General features: G+C 41.1%; 1 protein-coding gene and 1 pseudogene; both read right to left on the bottom strand.

Annotated features, from left to right (window-relative positions):
• LOC130035298 (SLA class II histocompatibility antigen, DQ haplotype C beta chain-like) overlaps positions 1-12,559 on the bottom strand; it is a 94,619-nt gene that overhangs the window by 66,924 nt on the left and 15,136 nt on the right.
• LOC130036404 (uncharacterized) lies at positions 3,865-4,031 on the bottom strand (annotated as a pseudogene).

Genomic DNA, 12,559 nt, shown 5'->3' with positions numbered 1-12,559 from the left:
TAGCTATGCATGTATCTTTTCAAATGAATTTTTTGGTAAATTGTCAGTAGATACCAAGCAGGTCATATGGTAGCTCTAGTCTTAATTTTTTGAGGAATCTACATAATGTTTTCCATAAAGGATGAACTAGAAGCATTCGTTTTCACCACATCCCCACCAGCACTCTCCATGGTATATGACAGCTCAACTTCTGTGAAGTGATATCTCATTGGGATTTTAGTCTTAATATTCCTGATAATAAGAGACTATGAACATTTTTCCATATGCCTCAGGCAATCTATTTGTCTTCTAAGAAGTGTACATTCATTTCCTCTCCACCATTTTTTAATGTTGTTATTGGATTTACTGATGTAGAGTCTGCTGATTTATAACAAAGGAGCCAGGTTCAGGAAATGAAGTCAAGATATCCTTTTCAACAAATTGTAATAAGAAACTGAATAGCTACATAAACAAAAAAATCAAGTTGGATCCATATCTCACATCTTAAATAAAAGTCAATTTAAGTTGGATCAAAGATCTTGATATAATATCAGATAGCATAAGATAAAATATAGGCAGACTATTTCAAAATTTGAACTTCAAAGATGTTGTCAATAGTATTAGTCCAATAAAAAAAGTCAACAAAAATAAAAATTAACAATGACATTACATCAAATGTTTTATATATAAGTATATTTATATTATTTTAATAATATAAAAAGAGAATAATAATATAAAAAGGCCCTCCCATTGTTCGTCAATTTGCTCGAGTGGGCCCAGTAACGTCTCCATTGGAGACTTTGTTGTTACTGTGTTTGGCATATCGAATACGTCATGGGGAGCTTGCCAGGCTCTGCCCTGCGGGCGAGATACTCTCGGTAGCTTGCCGGGCTCTCCGAGAGGGGCGGAGGAATCGAACTCGGGTGGACCATGTTGGCTGCGTGCAAGGCAAATGCCCTACCGCAAAGATAAAAAAGAAACTACAAAGCCAAGAAATTGTTAATCAGTTGCTTAATTGCTATAATTACTCCTCTAAAGGATCTGAACTTTCCATTCAAATAACATAAGAGAAAAAGCTTTCTGCATGAGAAAAGAAACACAGATAAAAGTGAAAGAAATCCTACTAATTGGGAGAAAATATTTGCACACAATATATAAGATTAATGATTAATATCTGAAGACCAAGCATTCATAAGTACTTTTTATTTATCTGAGCACTTTAACAAATAGGAAATTCAAATGTGGACCAACAATGAGCATTCTTTCATGTGCAGTATTTTTTCTTCCCCACTGAGCGAGGTCAAGATTCGGTTAGGAAGAAAGAACAATATAATGCAGTGCTCAGTGACATAGCACTAGCAAAGGGTTGCTAAGAAAATGTTTGGATCAAGAACTGAGATTTCATAAAATTTACTCTTAAACAAAGACATTTTTCCTTATGGCTCAAAAAATGTTAGCCAATTATAATACAGTATATCTTTACTCATGTTTACTTTGGAGGGGAGGAAGAAATGATTAGAAGCTACCCAATATAGAGGGGACTTTCCTCAACATAGTTAAAGCCATCTACCACAAGCCTACAGCAAGCATCATCCTCAATGGGGAAAAACTGAGAGCCTTCCCTCTAAGATCAGGGACGAGACAAGGATGCCCACTCTCTCCACTGCTGTTCAATATAGTACTGGAAGTACTTGCAATAGCGATTAGGGAAGAAAAAGATATTAAGGGCATTCAGGTAGGAAAGGAAGAAATCAAGCTCTCACTATTCGCAGATGATATGATACTCTACTTAGAGAACCCAATAACCTCCACCAAAAAACTCCTAGAAACAATAGACTTGTATAGTAAAGTTGCAGGCTATAAAATCAATACCCAAAAGTCCATGGCTTTCCTATACGCAAACAGTGAGAGAGAAGAAAGCGACATGAAAAAATCAATCCCGTTCACAATTGTGCCCCAGAAAATCAAGTACCTAGGAATCAGCTTAACTAGGTAAGTAAAGGACCTGTACAAAGAAAACTACAAAATGCTACTTCAGGAAATAAAAGAGGACATGAGGAAATGGAAAGATATCCCCTGTTCATGGGTCGGGAGACTTAACATTGTCAAAATGGCAACACTACCGAAAGCATTGTATAAATTCAATGCAATCCCTATAGGGATACCCATGGCATTCTTCAAAGAAATGGAGCAAACACTCCTGAAATTTATATGGAACAATAAGCCCCCACGAATAGCTAAAGCAATTCTTGGGAAAAAGAAAATGGGAGGAATCAACCTCCCGAACTTCAAGCTCTGTTACAAAGCAGTAATAATTAAAACAGCATGGTACTGGAACAAAGGCAGAACTGCAGATCAATGGAACAGGGTTGAATACACTGGCATCTCCCCTCAATCATATGATCATCTAATCTTTGATAAAGGTGCAAAAAATGTGAAGTGGAGTAAGGAAAGCCTCTTTAACAAATTGTGCTGGCATCACTGGATGGCTACATGCAAAAATTGGATTCAGAACTCTGCCTAACACCGTGTACAAAAGTAAGATCAAAATGGATTAAAGACCTCAACATCAGACCAGAAACCATAAGGTACATTGAAGAAAAAGTCGGCAAAACCCTCCATGACATTGAAGCTAATGGTATCTTCAAAGATGTCACGCCACTGGCCGAGCAAGTGAAAACAGAGATAGATAAATGGTACTAAGAAGCTTCTGCACCTCAAAAGAAACAGTGACCAAAATACAAAGACAGTCTACAGAATGGGAAAGGATATTCGCCGAATACACATCTGACAAGGGGTTGATATCAAGGATATACAAAGTACTGGTTAAACTCCACAAGAAGAAAACATCCAACCCCATCCAAAAATGGGGCAATGAAATGAACAGAAACTTTCTCAAAGAAGAAATCCGAATGGCCAAAAAGCACATGAGAAAATGTTCTACATCATTAATTATCAGGGAGATACAGATCAAAACCACAATGAGATACCATCTCACACCTCAGAGACTGGCCCACATCCAAAAGAACAAAAGCAACCGATGCTGGCGCAGATGTGGCGAGAAAGGGACACTCTTTCACTGTTGGTGGGAATGTCGATTGGTTCAGCCTTTCTGGAAAACAGTATGGACGATTCTCAAAAAATTAGAAATTGAGCTCCCATTTGACCCAGCAATACCTCTCCTGGGAATATATCCCAGAGAGGCAAAAATGTATAGTCGAAGTGACATCTGCAGTTGTTTGTTCATTGCAGCACTCTTTACAATAGCCAGAAACTGGAAGAAACCTGAATGCCCAAGAACAGATGACTGGTTAAAGAAACTTTGGTACATCTACACAATGGAGTACTATGTAGCTGTTAGAAAAGATGAAGTCATAAAATTTACATACATGTGGTACAACATGGAAAGTATCATGCTAAGCGAAATGAGTCAGAAAGAGAGGGATAGACATAGAAAGATTGCACTCATCTGGGGGATATAAAGTAACAAAATATGAGATTAATACCCAAGAATAGCTGAGATCAGCACCAGGAGGATTACTCCATAGCTTAGAGGTCAGCCGGGCATTCTAGGGGAAAGGGCAGCTCAGATAGAGAAGGGAGCACCAAATAAAGGGTGTTTGGAGGATCCTCCCAGGAAGGGAGATGCATGTTGAAAGTAGACTATGAACTGAACCTGTTTGCCACTCAATGCCTCTTTTGCAGACCACAACACCCAAAAGGAGAGAGAGAACAAAAGGGAATGCCCTGCCACAGAGGCAAGGTGGGATAGGGGTGGGGGTGGGAGGGATATTATCCATGGTGGTGGAAAGTGGGCACTGATGGAGGGATGGGTATTTGATCATTGTATAATCAAAACCCAAGCACAAAAAATTGTAAATCTACAACTGTACTTCATGGTGTTTCACTAATAAAAAGAAAAAAAAAGAAGCTACCCAAGCTGGAATAATTGGTAAGTTACATGCAAATATATATAGAGATATATAGATACCTATTAAACTGATAAGAACAGATACTACACTTGATCTTAGCCAAAAGGCCGAGCCCGGCAAGCTACCGAGAGTATTCGATATGCCAGACACAGTAACAACAAAGTCTCCAATGGAGACGTTACTGGGCCTGCTCGAGCAAATCGACGATCAACGGGAGGGCCTTTACCTTTACCTTACCTTATAGATACCTATCACCGTACACAAAAGTAAAATCAAATTGAACTGAAGACCATAGCATCAGACTTGAATCCATATCTCAAGGAAAACATAGGTAGAACACTCCATGACATGAAAGCTAGAGGTATTTTATTTCTTTTCTTTTCTTTCTTTTATTTATTTTATGAGATGCAGTTACTAAATTTTCATGATTGGGTTTCAGTCATACAATGTTCTGACACCCCTCCAGCTTATACATTTCCACCACCAATATCCCCAATATCCCTCCTCCCACTCCTCCTCCTGTCTACCTCTATGCCAGCACTTTTCTACTTTTCTTCTCTCTCTCTCTCTGTCTCTCTCCGTCTCTGTCTCTGTCTCTGTCTCTGTCTCTCTGTCTCTCTCTCTCTCTCTCTCTCTCTCTCTCTCTCTCTTTCTCTCTCTCTCCCCTCTCTTCTTTTGGGCATTATTGTTTGCAATACAGATACTGACGCCATAATGTTTGGTCCTTTAACCACTTTCAACACACATCTCCCATCCAGTTTGGATCAAGAACTGAGATTTCATGAAATTTACTCTTCCAATCATCACAGTAATGATGGTCTCTTTCCTATCCAAACTGCCCTCTCCTTAGCCCTTGAAGAAGGCTTCCAGCACTGGACCATTCGTCCTGGCCCTTGTTTCTACTGTCCTTGGGTGTTTGTCTCATATTATGTCGTAAGATAATATTGGTTTGTCATTTCTCCCTGGTGTCAGGGAGTTTAGGTTTATTGCATTATACCATTCACAGTGCTCACGAGTCACTGCCATTCTTCTCTGTTTACCTTTAACTTGTGTCTGCTTCCCCAACCAGTTAATCACCTTTTTCTCCTATATGACTTGTAAAGCCAAATTCCTCAGAAATTTCTGATTTTGTATTTGTAAGTGAAATACAGCTTTTCTCTTTTTCATATGTCTTTTGCATAGCTTACTTCACAGCAATGTCTTTTTTGTACAGACACAGGAAAACAGTGCTACACTTTTGTAACTTGAGAGTTAATTGACTCTGAATAATATTCACTCTTGGGCATCTGTTTTCTCGACTTTTGCCTCAGTTGCTCTTATTTCCTAGCACCCCAAAAGCAGGGTCCCAAGGAGGAGCTGGATGGACCCAAGGGCAAGCTGTGAGCTACTCTGGCATCAAAATAGGCCAGGACAAGTGCAATAATACTTAACTATAAATTAAGAGCACAGTCATGGACAAATTCTGTCATAATCCAAAGAGTAACAACTGGATTAGGAACCTGCTAGGGTTAGGAAAGACTAATCTGGTGTGAGCACTCTAGTCTGGGATCTATGGCGAGATGTTCCCAGAAGAGTCACTCTAGACGCTTAATGCATCTCTTATTGTGTCCATGCAAAATGGCTAATATTATTAAGAAGTAGAATTAAGATGAATGTTTAAATAGTTGTTGGACTAAGGAAAGGAGAAACACATCCCGAGGTGGTATTTTGCCCTTGAGCAGATATCCTCACTGCAGGAGATCTTTGTCTTACCTCAGAAGAGCTTCCCTTGGAAGGAGGGGCTTTCACATGTTTATTGTGCTATCTGACCTGGGTGTAGTGGTTATCCCAAGGCTTGGAGATTGGGAGCGAGACAAGGCTGCTAGACAGAGCATGGAGAAACTAGCATTGGAGACCGAAGGAGATGGGAAGGAGGGGTAGTGAGAGACTGGAATGGGGTGCTTAGTAAAACTGGAACAGGCACATGGGGAGAATGGAATAAATGGCAACTGATCACCAACAAGCCTGGCAGTCCTATTCCTTCTTTCATGCATCTGTCAGCAGTGGTTGCAGGCTGGGGTGGGGAAATAGTTCATGGCCACCAAACGCACATGGCAGATGAGCGAGACCATGCCACTGCTACCGCTCACCTCTTTCTTTTGTGATTATACACTATATTTTGTTCTGTTTTTATACCCCACGAATGAGTGCAGTTATTCCATGTCTATCCTTCTTCTGGCTTATTTCACTCAGCATCATACTCTGAGTGATACTCTGCTTATAAATTTGTACCATAAAGTATCATGTTCATCCATTTATAAGCAAATTTCACGACTTCAATGTTTTTCTAATAGCTGTATAGTATTCCACTGTATATGTACCATAGTTTCTTTAACCAGTAGCCTGTTCTCGGGCACTCTGGTTGTTTCCAGATTCTGGCTATTGTGAACAGTGTTGCAATGAATACCCTAGTGCAGATGTCATTTCTGCTGTGTGTTTTTGCACCCCAGGAATATATTCCAAGAAGTGGTATTGCTGGGTCATATGGAAGCTCAATTTCTAGTTTTTTGAGGAAGGCCCAAGTTGGTTTCCAAAGACTGGACTAGTTATTATTCCCACCAACAATGAATGAGAGTATCTTTCTACCACATCCACACAAACTCTGGTTGTTTTTATTCTTTTTGATGTGTGCCAGTCAAGCTAGAGGTAGGTATTTTCAATGTCTCAGTGCCATTGACCAAACAAACAGAATAAAAAATAAATGGTACTAAATCAACCTCCTTAACTTCAAAAGAAATGGTGACCAGAATCAAAGACACCTCACAGACAGGGAGAAAATTTTTACCCATCACCCATTGATAATAAGTTGATATCTACAGAACATCCTGACCCCTGCACCAGGCTGTCTTCATGGAGAAAACTCAGAGGGAGTGATGGGTTGAGTTCCCCTCCCTGTCCCAGCAGAATGCTGGCAGCCAAAAACCCCAGAAACCAACCTCATAGCCATGTTCAAGGCCTCTCTCCACAGGCTTGGACGAGCCTCACCTATGAGGTAACCTTCAGAAAAACGGAGGTATGTGGGACCCGTGATTGAGATATCCAAGTTGGCTCAGAATGGGACTGGATCTCCTCCCCCCAGATCCCCAGTTTTCCCGTAACTTGGCAGTCACACCCACGAACTGCTTTCAGTACCATATAATCTCATCAAAGCCAAGATCCAGAGACTGTGAAATAAAACCCCCGGAAAAGAGTGACACAGAACGTCCTGTTGATGTAGGCAAGTAGACAGAGAAAGGCCCTTGGCATTAAAACCTAGGTCAACAAAATTTCTGAGAAGGAAAGTTCTAAGAACAAAAGAAACTAGTTTTGGAGAAGATATGAGAGGAAAGAGACCCTCATGTACTGCTGGTGGGAGTGTCAACTGGTTCAACATTTTGGGAAAATAACATGGACAACTCAAAAAAACTAGGTATTTTGCTTCCAGGTGACCCAATAACTGTGATTCTGGGTATATAAGCCAACGGTTCCAAAAATCTTTTCCTGTTTTATGGGTGGGGGTTGGGCTACACCCAGCAATGATCAAGAGTTGCTTCTGGCCCTATACTAAGGAATTACTACCTGATGCTTGGGAGACCCTATAGGATGAAAGATAAAAAAAAAAAAAAAACAGTTCAGCTTAGTATAAGGCAAATGCCCTACAGGTTGTATTTTTTTATTTGCTCTGGCCCCCCAAAAAATATTTTAAGAAAATGCATTTGCACTTTTATGTTCCTTGCAGTATTATTCACAATATATTCACAATATTTCACATTTGAACTCTTAAATTTGCACTCTTATGTTTCTTGCAGTATTATTCACAATATCCAAAATCTGGAAATAACCCAAGTATCTAAGAATAAATTACTGAATAAAGAAACTATGGTACATATACACAGTGAAATACTACTTGGCTATAAGAAAAAATGATGCAGTTTGCTGCTACCTGAAGAGATATGGATAGTATTATTCTGAAGCTAGCCAGAAGTAGAGGACAAGTACAGTGATTTCTTTCATAGGTGGGATATAAAAAAACAAGACATGGAAATAACAAATACCCAAAAGCAAACAGAAACTGAGTACAGGTCTTCATTAGAAAGTCTGCCACAGTGAGGGTCAGAGAAGATAGGAGGACACTGGGGCTGTGGTAAAGAAAAGTGGACACTCTGGGGAAGGGACTTGTGCTGGGTTGTGTTATGTATGAAATCCCACTTTGAACAGTATTGTAAACCACAGTGATCAACACAAATGCTTTCAGAGTCCTTTCTCAGAAAAGCAAATTTAAGAGTAGTTTCATTTTATTAAAGGAATTTACAAGTGAATATGCATATGATTTTCAAATAGCAAAACTAAAATTATTAAACTATGGTTAAAAATATCACTGACATTTTTCTAAGCAAATATCCTCATGATTTTAATTATTGATTTCTTAAGCAATTGATTTAATTACATTATTTCCTATTATATACATAAAGTATGACTATTAATATATGGTGCATTTAACATCATGTCCCTTCAGGTTTACATAATATATAAAATCACCCAAAATATGTCGGGTTTTATTTATCATATACAAACTAGGTGCTTTGAATGATCAAGTATTTTATTACAAATCAAGTATTCACACATAGCCTGGAACATAATAAGAAGTTGACATTAACAGTTATTATTTCCTGACTGTCCTCACCAGGGCCTGACAGCTGAAGACCTCCGGGCCCCAGCCAAGGTCATGATGGGACCACTCTCCACACACTTGGATGAGCCTCAAGTATAAAAGAACTGGCAGAGGAACCCAGGTGTGTGGGACCCGAGGCTGAGATCTCCAACCCTGCACGGTTTGGGACTGGACCTGCCAGTAGCTTGACAGTTACATCCACCAACTTCTGTGTAACCCCAACAACGGCCAGGATCCAGAGATTATCACATCAAGCTCCTGGGAGTGTGCGGCCGCATTTGCGGCCACACGTCTTTTTATTTACATTTATTTAATTTTTCAGGGTACTTAAATATCCCACCCACACAGCAGAGCCTGGCAAGTTATCCGTGGTCTATTTGATATGCCAAATCCAGTAAAAAAAAATGGATCTCATTCCCCTCACCCTGAATACGGCAGAGTCGAGAAGGATGTGGAAGAACAGGCTGATAAAATTCCAAGGCAGAAATAGGCTGCCAAAATGAAGAAAGACAAAAATGATTGTTTGTACTTTCAATGCACGTATGCAGGCATCTGATCCATCCATCAAGGACCTGATGGTACAAGCGCAAAAGATCAAGTATGATATCATTGGTCTGACCGAAACGAGAAGATATCAATCACATCACACTGTTTTCGACACTAGAAAAGAACTGTTCCTTGGAACATGTGACAAAAGAGGCATTGGTGGTGTCGGTATCCTTGTCAACATGAACTTAGCCATGAGCATTGATTCGTTCGAATGCCTAACAATCCGAATCGGACAATTACTCTTGAATAGATGTGGCTCACTGCTGGCAGTTTCTATCTTTGTTGTCTATGCACCAACATCCAATTATGTTGAAAGAGAAATTGAGAAGTTCTACATGGAGCTGGAGAAGTTCTATAAAGAAGATCACACCTTCTACAAGATCATTGTCAGTGATTTTAATGCCAGGATATAACCAAGAAGATCAGCCAATGAACTCCACATCAGGACCCATGGCCTAGAATGGAATGAACAGGGTAACAGACTGTCTGAGTTCATCGTGTCAACCAAGACCTTCCATGGTAACTCACAGTTCCAAAAGGCTGAATCTAAATGTTGGACATGGGAGTCTCCCGGTGGACGGTTCCACAATGAAATAGACCACATCATATTCAATTGGCGGTTTTGCCTAACCGATGATGCTGTTGTCCCAAAATTTCAAACGGGATCGGACCACCATCTCCTTCATGCAAAATTCTACCTCACATAATGGGGAAAAAAGAATGCAAAGTTTAAGAAGAGAACTCCCAGAATGACCACCATCTGGGAGCTCTTTGGCTCTGTTGCGGCAACATGGGAAGATGCCGTCATTGACAACATTGATGAGGAATTACGATCGAATGATTCAGCACCTCCATGATTGTGCGAGGAATGCCAAGAGAGAGATAACCACAAAAAAACGCCTTTCTTCAAACACTCTTGAACTCATTCGCCAACGTGGCTTGGCACATGCCTCAGGCAACCACAAGCGAATGTCCGATCTGGCAAAACAATGCAGAGAAGCCATCAAGGATGACCTCAAAGACAGGAGAGCAGCAGTGCTGGTAGATGCGGCAGAACCCGGGAAAAGCATTCGTAATGCCCGCCTGTCCTTCACCAACTACAAGACCAAGATGACTGCCCTCCGACATCCTGATGGATCTATCACATCTTCCAGAAGGACAATGGAGAAGATTATTCATGACTTCTACTCAGATCTCTTTAATAGCCACGTCCACTTGCCCACATACCACATTCTGCATGATGGATATGTCGTTCCCAATGTTCTCCCTTCCAAAATCCAGCATGCCATCTCGTCGGTAAAGAAACAAAGAGCACCTGGCCCAGACAAGATCAGACCTGAACACCTGAAGAACTTACCATCAGTACTCATCAATACACTGGCTTGGCTCTTCACACGCAACCTGTCTGAATGCAAGGTTCCATCCCAATGGAAAACCAGCAGGACTGTACTACTATACAAGAAGGGAGACATCCACGACATTGGCAACTATCGCCCAATCTGCCTATTGTCTGTCATCTACAAACTCTTCACTCGAGTCATCCTAAATAGGATTAGCAGAACACTAGATGAAGGACAACCATGTGAACAAGCCGGATTCCGAAAAGGATTCAATACCATCGACCATACCCACATGATTACTAAGCTCATTGAGGTTTCTCAGGAGTTCAAGATGCCGCTCTGTCTAACGTTCATTGATTTAAAGAAGGTCTTTGATTCTGTTGAGACTGAAGCAGTCACAGAAGCCCTAGCCAATAAGGGCGTACAAACTCAATACATCAGGATCCTTCGTGAGCTCTATTACGGATTCACTACCAGGATCTCACCATTCTACAAAGAAGTAATCATCCATGTCAAGAGACGGGTTCGGCAGGGTGATACCATTTCACCAAAAATCTTCAGTGCCACCCTCGAGAACATCATGTGACGACTGGAATGGGAAAGAATGGGAGTGAAGATAGATGGTCGGCAACTACACCACCTCTGCTTTGCTGATGACATCGTTCTAATAACACCAAACATCAGCCAAGCGGCACAAATGCTGACCAACTTCGACCGTGAGTGTGGAAAGGTCGGACTACAGCTGAATCTTACCAAGACAATGTTTATGAGAAACAGCCTTGTTCCTGACTCTCCATTCACTCTCAACGGAACCATCATCTCCGAATGCAACAGTTATATATACCTAGGTCAAGAAATCAACATGATGAATGACCCGGCACCTGAGTTGTGCAGGAGGAAGAGAGTGGCTTGAAATACCTTCAAGAACGTTGAAGAAATAACTAAGAGGACAAAGAACCTCCAGCTACGAGCGCATCTCTTCGATTCCACTGTTCTTCCTGCAGTAACATATGCCTCAGAGACCTGGACCCTACGAAAACAGGATGAGAACGCTATTCGGGTCTCTCAAAGAGGAATCGAAAGAGCTATGCTTGGAATATCACGATTCACTCAAATGAGAGATAGAATCTGGAGTTCTTGTCTCTGTCAACGCTCAAGAATCAGGAACACTGTCTCATTTGCCAAGGCATCAAAAATCAGATGGGCTGGACACGTAATGAGGTTTACAGACAACCGCTGGACTAGAGCCATTACTGACTGGATTCCACAGGACGTCAAAAGATCGCGTGGATGCCCACCTACAAGATGGTCAGACTTCTTCGTCAAGACCCTGAATGATTGGTTTGAGGCTCTGCATGTTCCTAGAACGAACAGATGCCATTGGGCTACGCTAGCACGCAACAGGGATGAATGGAGATGTTACTGGCACCCGCTCAAGTAAATCGATGAATAACGGGGGATCAAGTGATCAAGTGATGTAGAAGGGCTGGAGCGATAGCACAGCAGTAAGGTTTGTGCACAGCCAGACCAGCCGAGCCGGATTCTATTCCTCCACCCCTCTCAGAGAGCCCAGCAAGCTACCCGTGACATATTTGATATGCCAAACACAGTAACAACAAGTCTCAAAATGGAGATGTTACTGGCCCCACTCGAGCAAATCGATGAACAACGGGAGGGCAGTGTTTGTTTTGTTTTTATGTAGGCACCCTAATTTGTAATATTGTTAAGACAAGTTTTGAGCATACAACATTTCAACACCAGAGTGTAATATACCCCACCAATGTTTGAAAGTCCCTGCCACCCACCTTACTCCATACCTTTGGTGTACTGTGTTCTATAGGGCTTCCAGACAATGTCATATTGACAAAACTCAGAGACTAAGAAGGAAGCTAACTTTCAATGCTAGACCCACAAAAGCCACACTGAGTAGTAACCTCCTTAAAACTTAGATATTATCAGGAATCAACAGATGACTTTGTCCACAGACAAGGGGAGCACTCTACTCTAAGAACTCAAATTCAGCAGTAACTGTTTAGGAATAAAAAAAAAATGGGAGAGATGGGTATGAG

This window comes from Sorex fumeus, unplaced genomic scaffold, assembly GCF_029834395.1.
Source record: "Sorex fumeus unplaced genomic scaffold, SorFum_2.1 ptg000063l, whole genome shotgun sequence".
In the NCBI taxonomy this organism is placed as follows: domain Eukaryota; kingdom Metazoa; phylum Chordata; class Mammalia; order Eulipotyphla; family Soricidae; genus Sorex; species Sorex fumeus.
This window is presented reverse-complemented; position numbering and strand designations above follow the sequence as displayed.